Source organism: Schistocerca cancellata, chromosome 8 (genome assembly GCF_023864275.1).
Source record: "Schistocerca cancellata isolate TAMUIC-IGC-003103 chromosome 8, iqSchCanc2.1, whole genome shotgun sequence".
NCBI classification, from domain to species: Eukaryota; Metazoa; Arthropoda; class Insecta; order Orthoptera; family Acrididae; genus Schistocerca; species Schistocerca cancellata.
In genome coordinates, this window is record NC_064633.1 from 588,752,973 (window position 1) to 588,766,894 (window position 13,922).

Genomic DNA, 13,922 nt, shown 5'->3' on the forward strand with positions numbered 1-13,922 from the left:
CTGTGACCACTATGGGACATTACTGCTGAGGCCATCAGTCCCCTAGAACTTAGGACTACTTAAACCTAACTAACCTAAGGACATCACACACATCCATGCCCGAGGCAGGATTCGAGCCTGCGACCGTATCGGTCGCGCGGTTCCAGACTGTAATGCGTGAAAGAAAATGATTTGTTTAAATTACTGAAATTTTAAAAGCAAAAATAAAAAAAAACACTGTAATAAGAAAATGAACAATTTTCTTAATTATTCTCCAAAAACCAAATGAAACGTGAAATGTAGCTTCTATTTTGGTGAAGCCTACCCTATTAAGAGTTCAACAGTCAGCGAGGGACATATTATTCGCTAAATAGTATCAGTAACAGTTTTATTTTAGTAGTTGGTTAAATATCGCCCACCGCTCTTACTAATACCCGTTTGCTGCCAAACGGTTGCGTACCAACAAGTGCTGGTCTCGAATAATTTGACACTGACTTGAGACATTAGGTAACGTTTTCGGGCAGCGTTCCCATTTTCAAATTGTTCCTCAAGATACCCTCTAGAATACATCAAAATGTGATGAAATCGTTTTCTTACACCATGTGTAACATTACACTTTTTACGACGGGGTTAGAATGTTAATAGGCGTGGACGAGTACTTTGCATACCAGAGGAAGGCGACCACTGGACACGGATGCTTTATTATGACGTTGTACTAGTACATTCCTAGATGTACCATCCGTTTATCTGTTATTAATGTACATTCGGTTTAATGTAGTAATATGACCTTTCATTGGAGGCTACAGGAAGATGACACAAATGTAACGAAACAAGTCCAGCTACATGTGTCAACGCAAATACGGTACATTTAAGGCTGCCATATGAAAATGTCTATTCCAGTAAGGAATTACTTGGCTGAAACCAACAATACTTTCAAGTAATAACCAGTCTGGTAAAGTAAACACAGGCTGAACTAGAACTACACCGACAACATTTTGTAACTTAATCATGGATATTTTCACAGTGTTTTGGCATAAGAGTCCATAGCCTGTAGGACCTCATTACCGAGTAATACAATAAGTACGATTTATTCACTTTATTAACACAGTGACCTTTGTTTGAGAAAAAAACTAAAGACGAAGTATAAATGTTGCTACTATAACAGAAACAAAAAAGAAATTGAAAGACACGAAAAATTTGACCCAATAATCAATGAAGCATATAGGAGTAAAGCAGACAGAAGGGGCTCGGTTTGCAGTAGCCATGTTAATATATAAAAAGTTGAAGAAGAAATTAGGATGTTGTTCCTACATAAATAACAGTAGAATTTGAACTAGAATGAGGACAAACGAGAGTTACGGCGACGTTGCTACTGAAGAAGGGGTAAGAGGTGAAACAAAACTGTTTTACAACCTACTACAATTTGTAAAAATGAACAACTGATTATCAGTGGAGATTTAAATGTTCGAGTGCGCAAAATACCTATTCCAAATGTTGTGCAGAATTTCGGAGAAGCAGCAATAAATGGAAATGCAGAAGAACTTAGTTAATTTATTATTTTCACCAGCTGAAATTAACAAGTTCCTACTTTTGCTAGAAAGATATTCATAAGTTCATGAGGAATAGTCAGAGTTATAGATCATTGCCCGATTATGTAACAGTCAATTATAAGTTAAGTTCCATGAAACAGGACGTTACAGTAGGCGGCGACAGTGATATAATTACAAAAATAAGAATGATACCAAAATAGAAGAAAACCACAATACAAACGAGAAAATGAAGAATTGTTTATCTCCTAGAAGAAGAAAGTTTAAGAACTCTTAATAAAATAGATATACAAAGTACCTATCTGGAACACACACGGATGAAGGTGCAAATGAAGAATAGGAAGTCTTAATAAAGGCAATCTGTAAAACTGCAAAAGAAGTTTTAGCAAAGAAGAGGAATATGAGAAATAAAAAGGGTTTGAGAATGTAGGACGACGAAGTAAAACATGCAATTGACGAAAATTGGAAAGAATACGAATTATTCACACTATCTAATCCAGGTACCATGTAATTTTTTACAGAGCTTAACACTGTATGTAATTCTTGTAATTTTATAGAATGAACTTCTGGATTTTAATTTCCATGGGAGCTGTCTGTTTCTGCTTTAATGACTCCCTCATTACACCATAACGGTTTATAACGTGTTTATCTATTCTTATTCAGTTATTACGTTTAATCTTCAGTAATTTCTTCTCAATTATTTACGTGTTTAATTAGTTTATGTGCAGTTAGCTGCCTCCCATGTACATTATGTTCTAACCAGATATAAAGTTATTCCACTGTTTCTTCGCGAGCATTTCTGATTGCTTTTCTTCAGCAATCGTTCTTTTCTCCTTATATACTTCGTAGGATATAAGACCTCCCCCAATGAACCATGGACCTTGCCGTTGGTGGGGAGGCTTGCGTGCCTCAACGATACAGATAGCCGTACCGTAGATGCAACTACAACGGAGGGGTATCTGTTGAGAGGCCAGACAAACGTGTGGTTCCTGAAGAGGGGCAGCAGCCTTTTCAGTAGTTGCAGGGGCAACAGTCTGGATGATTGGCTGATCTGGCCTTGTAACACTAGCCAAAACTGCCTTGCTGTGCTGGTACTGCGGACGGCTGAAAGCAAGGAGAAACTACAGCCGTAATTATTCCCGAGGGCATGCAGCTTTACTGTATGGTTAAATGATGATGGCGTCCTCTTGGGTAAAATATTCCGGAGGTAAAATAGTCCCCCATTCGGATCTCCGGGCGGGGACTACTCATGAGGACGTCGTTATCAGGAGAAAGAAAACTGGCATTCTACGGATCGGAGCGTCGAATGTCAGATCCCTTAATCGGGCAGGTAGGTTAGAAAATTTAAAAAGGGAAATGGATAGGTTAAAGTTAGATATAGTGGGAATTAGTGAAGTTCGGTGGCAGGAGGAACAAGACTTTTGGTCAGGTGAATTCAGGGTTATAAGTAAAAAAATCAAATAGGGGTAATGCAGGAGTGGGTATAATAATGAATAAAAAAAATAGGAGTGCGGGTAAGCTACTACAAACAGCATAGTGAACGTGTTATAGTGGCCAAGATAGACACGAAGCCCATGCCTACTACAGTAGTACAAGTTTATATGCCAACTAGCTCTGCAGATGACGAAGAAATTGAAGAAATGTATGATGAAATAAAAGAAATTATTCAGATAGTGAAGGGAGACTAAAATTGAATAGTCATGGATGACTGGAATTCGACAGTAGGAAAAGGGAGAGAAACATAGTAGGTGAATATGGATTGGGGCTAAGAAATGAAAGAGGAAGCCGTCTGTTAGAATTTTGCACAGAGCATAACTTAATCATAGCTAACACTTGGTTCAAGAATCATAAAAGAAGGTTGTATACATGGAAGAATCCTAGAGACACTAAAAGGTATGAGATAGATTATATAATGGTAATACAGAGATTTAGGAACCAGGTTTTAAATTGTAGAACATTTCCAGGGGCAGATGTGGACTCTGACCACAATCTATTGGTTATGAACTGTAGATTAAAACTGAACAAATAGCAAAAAGGTGGGAATTTAAGGAGATGGGATCTGGATAAACTGAAAGAAACAGAGGTTGTACAGAGTTTCAGGGAGTGCATAAGGGAACAGTTGACAGGAATGGGGGAAAGAAATACAAATACAGTAGAAGACGAATGGCTAGCTCTGAGGGATGAAGTAGTGAAGGCAGCAGAGGATCAAGTAGGTAAAAAGACGAGGGCTAGTAGAAATCCTTGCGTAACAGAAGAAATATTGAATTTAATTGATGAACGGAGAAAATATAAAAATGTAGTAAATGAAGCACGCAAAAAGGAATACAAACGTCTCAAAAATGAGATCGATAGGAAGTGCAAAATGGCTAAGCAGGCATGGCTAGAGGACAAATGTAAGGATGTGGAGGCTTATATCACTAGGGGTAAGATAGATATTGCCTACAGGAAAATTAAAGAGACCTTTGGAGAAAAGAGAGCCACTTGTATGAATATCAAGAGCTCAGACGGAAACTGAGTTCTAAGTAAAGAGGGGAAAGCAGAAAGGTGGAAGGAGTATATAGAGGGTCTATACAAGGGTGATGTACTTGAGGACAATATTTGGAAATGGAAGAGGATGTAGATGGAGACGCAATGGGAGATACGATACTGCGTGAAGAGTTTGACAGAGCACTGAAAGACCTAAGTCGAAACAAGGCCCCGGGAGTAGACAACATTCCATTAGAACTACTGACGCCCTAGGCAGAGCCAGTCCTGACAAAACTCTACCATCTGGTGAGCAAGATGTACGAGACAGGCGAAATACCCTCAGACTTCAAGAAGAATATAATAATTCCAATCCCAAAGAAAGCAGGTGTTGAGAGATGTGAAAATTTCCGAACTATCAGTTTAATAAGTCACAGCTGCAAAATACTAACACGAATTCTTTACAGACGAATGGAAAAACTGTTAGAAGCCGACCTCAGGGAAGATCAGTTTGGATTCCGTAGAAATGTTGGAACACGTGAGGCAATACTGACCCTACGACTTATCTTAGAAGCTAGATTAAGGAAAGGCAAACCTACATTTCTCGCATTTGTAGACTTAGAGAAAGCTTTTGACAATGTTGAATGGAATACTCTCTTTCAAATTCTAAAGGTACCAGGGGCAAAATACAGGGAGCGAAAAGGTATTTACAATTTGTACAGAAACCAGATGGCAGTTATAAGAGTCGAGGGGCATGAAAGGGAAGCAGTGGTTGGGAAGGGAGTAAGACAGGGTTGTAGCCTCTCCCCGATGTTATTCAATCTGTATATTGAGCAAGCAGTAAACAAAAGAAAAATTTGGAGTAGGTATTAAAATCCAGGGAGAAGAAATAAAAACTTTGAGGTTCGCCGATGACATTGTAATTCTGTCAGAGACAGCAAAGGACTTGGGATAGCAGTTGAATGGAATGGACAGTGTCTTGAAAGGATGATATAAGATGAACATCAACAAAAGCAAAACAAGGATAATGGAATGTAGTCGAAATAAGTCGGGTGATGCTGAGGGAATTAGATTAGGAAATGAGACACTTAAAGTAGTAAAGGAGTTTTTCTATTTAGGGAGCAAAATAACTGATGATGGTCGAAGTAGAGAGGATATAAAATGTAGACTGGCAATAGCAAGAAAAGTGTTTCTGAAGAAGAGAAATTTGTTAACATCGAGTATAGATGTAAGTGTCAGGAAGTCGTTTCTGAAAATAATTGTATGGAGTGTAGCCATGCATGGAAGTGAAACATGGACAATAAATAGTTTGGACAAGAAGAGAATAGAAGCTTTTGAAATGTGGTGCTACAGAAGAATGATGAAGATTAGGTGGGTAGATCACATAACTAATGAGGAGGTGTTGAATAGGATTGGGGAGAATAGAAGTTTGTGGCACAACTTGACTAGAAGAAGGGATCGCTTGGTAGGTCATGTCCTGAGGCATCAAGGGATCACAAATTTAGCATTGAAGGGCAGCGTGGAGGGTAGAAATTGAAGAGGGAGACCAAGAGGTGAATACACTAAGCAGATTCAGAAGGATGTAGGTTGCAGTAGGTACTGGGAGATGAAGGAGCTTGCACAGGATAGATTAGCATGGAGAGCTGCATCAAACCAGTCTCAGGATTGAAGACCACAACAACAACAACAGGATATAAGAAGGAAAACATGGTCCAAGCAGGGTGTAATCTATTTATTATCTGTGATACTAGCAAATTTTTAGCAGAGGTCATTTTCAAGCACTTATTATAAGCCTCAAGCTTCACTTCATATTTGACTAAATGTGTGCCGTTACATGTGTGCTGGCTATTTGGTCAAACATCGTGTGAAATTTGAGGCTTATGACTAGTGCATGAACATGACCGACTGTCAAAATCTGCCACTAGCACAGACAATAAATAGATTACTGCCTGCTTAGAACATAACTACGTTCTTAAAACATACTGAGGTTGTTAACCAATTCAAGAACAAGATTCATTGGGTGGATCTGTTTCCGTAAACTATAGATTCACCAGCAAACAGTCGCAGATGTGTGCTCATTCCGTCCGTTCAATCGTTTATGTGTATTACCAAAAGGCTAGAAACATCCTGTTCCAGTTGCAGATTCCCTACGTAAACAAAAATTGATTTTCAGTATTTCTTGTTACTATAGACTGAATTTAAGAATTTAAAATTCTGTCGTAATATACTGATTGAAAGGTGTAATAGCTGTACGCAGTTAGTCTTATTAAGGGGGGTAGGACGTCAAACGGGCAGGCTTGGAACAGGAGATGCACCACAGGACATTTTAATTTCCACTGTCTATAATTTTACAAGTAAATTCATAAAACTTTGTGAGCGTGACCAGGAAGGATTCAGGATTCACACTCGTAGCAGCGGAAGTTGAAAAACATAACAAAATAATTTTTTTACTTGTGTAAATTCATCATTTTTTCACTTACTATACTGGCTGCATTTGTTGCTATAGGTACACTTTTCTTCATAAGTAAGAGAGACTGTTCGATGAATTTTGCACAGCATACAAACCATACCTACAGGTGTCTGAAACTCTAGAATCTATTTGATATATGAAAAATGAAAGAGCTGTTACGTTTTAAGCATTATGTTTAGAAAAAAATCAAATTTTGTAGTTAATTATCTCAAATTTTACCACAGTTTTTAATAGATTTTGAACTTTCTAGACTTTCATACACCTGTAAGTATGGTTTGTACGCTGTGCAAAATACATCGAAGAATCTCTCTTACTTGTGAAGAAAAATGTACCTATAGCAACAAATGCAGCCAACAGTAAGTGAAAAAATGATGAAATTTCACATGTAAAAAAAATTTATTTTGCTATGTTTTTACACTTGCACTGCTATGAATGTGAATTCTGAATCCTTCCTGGTCATGCTGAAAATGTTTTATGAATTTATTTTAAAAGTATAGACAGCAGAAAATAAAATGTCCTGTTTTGCCTCTCCCTCTCCAAGTCGGCCCGTTTGACGTCCTACCCCCCTTAAGGGGCTCCGGAACGCCCTATACTTGCAATGTTAAAATAACGCTTATAAATTACACCTTTCCTCACAAAGTATTTGAGGTAGGAAGTTGAACTTTTTACAGATTATTTATTGGAATATTGGCTACAACTTAACACAGGGATTTTACAAAATTTTAGTTCAGTTATTACAGATGATTTTTTTTTCAATTGTAATGAAAATTCACATCATTTTTTTGCAATTTTTTATTTACATATTCAAAAATATACAGTTTTTTGGAAAAAGGCTGTGTTAAATTATGCAGAAGGTACTGTGTAACATTTACTGAAAGTTTGAAACAAATATGTTTGGAAGATCCTTAGAAAACTTGTAATTAGTATGAGAAAATAAAAGTTTTGGGAATCGAGCGACAAAGATTGGATTAACTTTTTAGTGCATTCCAGGTCCATAGGATGGATTATCTTCATCCTCTGCAAACTCCTCCTCCAGCTTCCTCTTGTTCCTCCTCCTGTTTACTCTTGCTTGTATTTCTAGACTCTTTACAGCCCTGTCTGCAGCCCGAAGGCGTTCCTTGTCTAAAGCAAGCGTCGCTCGTACCATGTTAGAACCTATCTTCATTCCCATATTTCTAAATACCTTGCACCTTACAATGTTGCCATCCTTCAGAGGATTTCTAATAACTTTATTTTTACTCATTATTATACTTCAACAAAACAGAGACTCAAGAAACAGAATTAATTACGAATATTTTCGAGATAACGACAGAGTAAATAAACATGAAACAATCGACAATCACACCAGCGATATATATTGAACCATCACAGGTTAGCCACAACACATACTTTATCTCACATCACTAAAATGTACCTGTTGACCACTGACGTTAATAATACCACCATTTGACAGCAGTTTAACAGCGCCACAGTGGGTCACGCCCATGTAGAACACATTTCAAAAAATTTAAAAATAGTTGTAGTCTTCGGAATTGAATAAATTATATATCTATTAAAAGGTAATAGTCTGCAGATTCAGAAAACGCAAAAAAGTAAAAATTGAACTTTTCATGATTTTGAGCCTTTCCGGAGCCCCTTAAAGTGAGAAACTGTGTAGGTACGACGTACGACACAAATACGGAAACACCTGAAAAAGCAATACATTTTCGAGCTTAGTACACTGTACCGTTGGGATCTGAAACAACTACCAGTCTTTTCGTACTGGAAAAATATACATCCTGTATGATTTCAAAAGCAATCGTGTACCGTTCTTCCTGCAAAATAGCGGCAAGTTCAGGTAACGGTGACGGACATTGTCAGCGATCACCCACATTTCCCTCCATAGGAGTGCACAGAGGCTGACCAGTGTTGAAATCTGGTGACTGAGGCGGCTGGGCAAGACGAGACAGTTCATCCTGGTGCTGCCAAAACAAGTCCTGGACGACACGGGCTGTGTACCCAGGGGTCCCGCCGTCTTGGCGCACTGCGTCACTATTAGAGAACAGAGTCTGTACAATGGCATACACCTGATCAACCAAAATGATGACACAATCTTTGGCAGGAATTTGACCCTGCAGAGTAACCGTGGGACCACGATACGGCTGCCCAACTCATCACTGAATGCCCGCAATGTTTCGCTCTTGGGACGTAAATTCGGCACGAAGTTGGAAACAGTGTGACGAAATGGCTTTCTCCCGTTGCCCCTCAGTCCTGGTTCTGTGGGTCCGATACAATATTTTGCTGTTACGTCATTGATAGGTGGTTTTGAAATTTGAGTTTACCCTGCTATTTCAAGCTAATCAAGGGTCCTTCGCGTCGATTTGGTGCTCATAGTGTTCACGAGTGAGATATTCGGTTTGTCAATGGCTTCTGCAGCTGTAGTCCTCTTATTTTTCGTCTCAATACTCTTCAGTGATGGTCTGCCACGATTAACCAATAGACACTTTTGTTCGCATTGTGACTTAGCGGATGATGTTTTTTCGCTTTCCCTGTATGCGGTTTGAATCTTTTATACTGTGCCTCTTGAAGCACCAAATACAGGGCTATTACAAATGATTGAAGCGATTTCATAAATTCACTGTAGCTCCATTCATTGACATATGGTCACGACACACAACATATACGTAGAAAAACTCATAAAATTTTGTTCGGCTGAAGCCGCACTTCAGGTTTCTGCCGTCAGAGCGCTCGAGAGCGCAGTGAGACAAAATGGCGACAGGAGCCGAGAAAGCGTATGTCGTGCTTGAAATGCATTCACATCATTCAGTCATAACAGTGCAACGACACTTCAGGACGAAGTTCAACAAAGATCCACCAACTGCTAACTCCATTCGGCGATGGTATGCGCAGTTTAAAGCTTCTGGATGCCTCTGTAAGGGGAAATCAACGAGTCGGCCTGCAGTGAACGAAGAAACGGTTGAACGCGTGCGGGCAAGTTTCACGCGTGGCCCGCGGAAAATTGGCTCATGCCACAACTGGAAACCGACAGCGCCGACTTCATCTTTCAACAGGATGGTGCTCCACCGCACTTCCATCATGATGTTCGGCATTTCTTAAACAGGAGATTGGAAAACCGATGGATCGGTGGTGGTGGAGATCATGATCAGCAAATCATGTCATGGCCTCCACGCTCTCCCGACTTAACCTCATGCGATTTCTTTCTGTGGGGTTATGTGAAAGATTCAGTGTTTAAACCTCCTTTACCAAGAAACGTGCCAGAACTGCGAGCTCGCATCAACGATGCTTTCGAACTCATTGATGGGGAAATGCTGCGCCGAGTGTGGGAGGAACTTGATTATCGGCTTGATGTCTGCCGAATCACTAAAGGGGCACATATCGAACATTTGTGAATGCCTACAAAAACTTTGAGTTTTTGTATGTGTGTGCAAAGCATTTTGAAAATATCTCAAATAATAAAGTTATTGTAGAACTGTGAAATCGCTTCAATCATTTGTAATATCCCTGTACTTCGGCTCCCTTGGCATAGGAGGAGCACATCAAACGAGCACCAGCAATTTGAGAAAGCTGAGGCTCACTTAACTCCGACGTATTGCACAGAATCTGAGCACGACTGACGCCTGCAACATATTCACGACATAGCCTTGCTAACTTTCGCGGACAAATACAACAGCGTCACCTGCATTTACGTTCAACCATACGTTTTTCGCTGTGTTCCCATGCTTTTGTCCGACCCGTGTGTCTCGATGCAGCCTAACTCATGCCCCACGAATTATGTACATTTTTTTTTCCAGCCACTATCTGAGAATGACAGCACTTCGCAACTTAGAACAAACGGTATACATAATTTCAAACTTTTTCGGAAGCTTTTTTCACTGACACTCTTCAAAATGTAATCAAAGCAAGAATATTTATTGCTTATGCATTTTCTCTGTTCGCGGAGTCCGACTTTCTACATCAGGCGAAAAAAAAAAAAAACTCCTCCCGAACAGGCTATGAGGTCCCGACGGCACCGACCGGCCGCCATGTCTTCCTCAGTCCATACGCGACAGCGGATGCGGATAAGGAGGCGCATGTGGTCAGCACACCCCTCTCCCGGCCGTATGTCAGTTTCCGAGACCGGAGCCGCTACTTCTCAACCTAGTAGCTCCTCAGTTTGCCTCACAAGGGCTGAGTGCACCCCGCTTGCCAACAGCGCTCGACAGACCGGATGGTCACCCATCCAAGTGCTATCCCAGCCCGACAGCGCTTAACTTCGAAGATCTGACGAGAAGCAGTATTACCACTGCGGCAAGACCGTTGGCATCGGGCGAAAAACGTTTTAATTTATTACTTCTGTACTAGGAACTCAATTTGAAACAAAAAATGAAATAAAAAAATTGCAGAGAGTATACCAGCGAATGTAGCTGTAAAATTATGTCACTATAGGACACATACAGGGCTATTACAAATGATTGAAGCGATTTCATAAATTCACTGTAGCTCCATTCATTGACATATGTTCACGACACACTACAGATACGTAGAAAAACTGATAAAGTTTTGTTCGGCTGAAGCCGCACTTCAGGTTTCTGCAGCCAGAGCGCTCGAGAGCGCAGTGAGACAAAATGGCGACAGGAGCCGAGAAAGCGTATGTCGTGCTTGAAATGCACTCACATCAGTCAGTCATAACAGTGCAACGACACTTCAGGACGAAGTTCAACAAAGATCCACCAACTGCTAACTCCATTCGGCGATGGTATGCGCAGTTTAAAGCTTCTGGATGCCTCTGTAAGGGGAAATCAACGGGTCGGCCTGCAGTGAGCGAAGAAACAGTTAAACACGTGTATCTGGACATGCTGGAAAATTGGCTCATGTCAGAACAGGAGACCGACAGCGCCGACTTCATCTTTCAACAGGATGGTGCTCCACCGCACTTCCATCATGATATTCGGCATTTCTTAAACAGGAGATTGGAAAACCAATGTATCGGTCGTGGTGGAGATCATGATCAGCAATTCATGTCATGGCCTCCACGCTCTCCCGACTTAACCCCATGCAATTTCTTTCTGTGGGGTTATGTGAAAGATTCAGTGTTTAAACCTCCTCTACCAAGAAACGTGCCAGAACTGCGAGCTCGCATCAATGATGCTTTCGAACTCATTGATGGGGACATGCTGCGCCGAGTGTGGGAGGAACTTGATTATTGGGTTGATGTCTGCTGAATCACTAAAGGGGCACATATCGAACATTTGTGAATGCCTAAAAATTTTTTTTGTGTTTTTGTATGTGTGTGCAAAGAATTGTGAAAATATCTCAAATAATAAAGTTATTGTAGAGCCGTGAAATCGCTTCAATCATTTGTAATAACCCTGTATTTCAGGAGATACGACGTCACAAACATTGAGATGTGTGAGAAACTAGCTTTTCTTAAAACGAAGCGCAGATTACGCAGACTATAGTCATCTAGTGAACAATCCGAAGCTAGTGAAACCGGTGTAATTAGGATTTGCGTCTTCATCCGTAAAGTTTTATATGCTTAATGCGAAAAATTGAATAGAATAACTCATTTGTAGTGTTATCAGACGTTTGAAGTTGTTATATACATGTTAAAGCATCAAGGGTGAGGGGATTAAAGGTGTGTACATAGAACAAGAGCAGTCCGTCCCATTTCCCTGGGACACTCCTGGCGACAACGTACTGGGTTCTATTACTTGAAAAGTTTTCGAGTCACTGACGTATCAAGGACTTTATTTCGTATGCTCGAAAACCTTTCTAAAAATCTACAGTTTGCCACTGCGTCAAACGCTTTCCAGATATCTAGGAATTTTCTTCTAACGTTTCATGCACGGCATGCAGGAGAACGTACCCAGCCGAGATTGGTATCAGTGATGATTTCACCCTGTATAGTCTTATGCAAAGGCAATATTATTTCTCCACATGGAGGTAGCGAGTAAAAGCTGGAGGGGACCTTGTGGCTCTGGTACACAGAATGCTTGCCCTGCGGTGGCTGGTGGATGAGCGAAGCGAGGCGTGAGCCACAATTGCGCTGGCGGCCTGGCACTCACCGACAGGTGCTGGCTGCTAGGTGCTAGGAGCTGGTCGCCTGGTGCTGGTTGCCTGGTGCTGGTTGCTAGGTGCTGGAGAGGCGGCGGCTGCGCTCACAATGAGCAGGTGGCGGCGCGGCGCGTCTTCTAGTACTGTAGGCAGCGCTCTGGAGTCGAGCTGCGGTTTCCGCGGCCGCCGTCCTATCCAATCTGCGCGGCCCACATCGCACAGCTGCGTCCGGCCGATAGCGCGGTAAACAGCCCGGAGCTGGAGTCCAGGTGTCTAGGAAAGCGGCGCGCGGCGGCGGGCAGGCGGTATCGCGGCCGTAACTGGGCCCCGGAGCAGATACCTGTTGCCAGGGGCACTCGTCCCACCCAGCACTGTTCACCACGACACAAATTAAGATTCAGATTGTGAGAAAGAACTTGCTCCCCTCGTAGCAGCAGTGAAATGTTCCAAGTGACTGGAAAAAAGCGCTGACAATTTCTGCTTTCAAAGATGGTCGTCGGACAGATGAACAAGACTATAGATTTATATCTTGATGCCACGGAGAGCCAACCATGTCAAAACGTTGTACGATGTGTCCATACATATTATAAAAATCGAGGGCCGTATACACCGGTTAGTCAGTTAGTTGGTTGCGTGTTCCATTGATCAATCGCGCGGTAAGGTATGAAACAAATGTGTGTATATATATATATATATATATATATATATATATATATATATATATATATATATATATATACACAATACAGAGTTAAAGATTAATATTTCTATTATTTACCCCATTCCCTTAAATGGCACAAAATGCATATACTATATTCATAGATTTATTTATTCCTATTCAAGAATCCATCTATGGTGTAGAAGGAGTTGTCAAGGAGATATGATTTCAATTTATTTTTGAAGCTATTACTGCTGTCTGTCAGACACCTTATCTCTTTGAGGGGCAGGTAAACACCACTAAAATTTACCCTAGTGGGTCAAGAAAAATTATTTGCAAATTTCAAATTTCTTTTACTTGTAACACATTTGTTTGATTCTTTTGACATTTTTTATACACCGAGTTTGTAAAAATTCACTTAAACAACAACAAAATATGAACATTAAATGTGGTCACTACAGGTAATCACCACCCCATTACAGTATAAATTGGTGGTTGAATTTTGAAATAACTAGTTTTTAATTTTCGTGCTATCTCTTGAAACAGTTCTTGCCTGCTCTGAGACAGAAAGGTACTTTGCACACTGAACACATCCACACTGTTCGCACTGGATTTTTCTTTGAACTGCAAACTGCGCATCTTCTGGATGATGAGTGAACTGGTTGATGTTTACTACTTTCGTGATGAATACTTTCGTCTTCGTATGGTTTGTGTGATTTGATCTGGGTTGCTATACTACTCTGGGATACAGAAGCAAAATTAGCTGCCACTG

At 40.7% G+C, this 13,922-nt stretch overlaps 1 protein-coding gene across 1 annotated transcript in view; it reads right to left on the bottom strand.

Moving 5' to 3' along the window:
* LOC126094833 (hemocyte protein-glutamine gamma-glutamyltransferase-like) overlaps positions 1-12,634 on the bottom strand; it is a 369,792-nt gene extending 357,158 nt beyond the window's left edge. Inside the window, exon 1 of the mRNA XM_049909430.1 lies at positions 12,504-12,634. The gene's annotated coding sequence lies outside the window, so the exon portion shown is untranslated. The remainder of the gene's footprint in view (positions 1-12,503) is intronic.
* Positions 12,635-13,922: the final 1,288 nt, after the last annotated feature.